The sequence below is a fragment of the Arachis duranensis genome, chromosome 2, assembly GCF_000817695.3.
Source record: "Arachis duranensis cultivar V14167 chromosome 2, aradu.V14167.gnm2.J7QH, whole genome shotgun sequence".
Lineage (NCBI taxonomy): Eukaryota > Viridiplantae > Streptophyta > Magnoliopsida > Fabales > Fabaceae > Arachis > Arachis duranensis.
Genome location: NC_029773.3, coordinates 22,308,868 through 22,309,233, shown reverse-complemented (window position 1 = coordinate 22,309,233; position 366 = coordinate 22,308,868).

Sequence of the window (366 nt, the reverse complement as noted above, 5' to 3'; positions counted from 1 at the left end):
CATAGAGTGAGCACTGCAAGCACAAGTGGTACCTGAAGGGCAACGTGTCGAGTTTGCTACCTATATGCTTGTCGGTGAAGCGTCGCATTGGTGGCAAGGTATCCGACGTCTTCTGCAGCAGGGTGATGACTATATCACTTGGAATGTTTTCCAAGAGGAGTTCTATAAGAAGTACTTTCCGACTTCTGCTAGGACTGCTAAGGAACTTGAATTGTTACAGCTGAAGCAGGGTACTATGTCCATATCAGAGTATACTGACAAGTTTGAGGAGATGTTCAGGTTCTCTCGTATGTGCCAAGGGACTCCGGTGGAATATGAGGAATGGAAGTGTGTTAAGTATGAAGGGGGACTCCGGAGTGATATTTT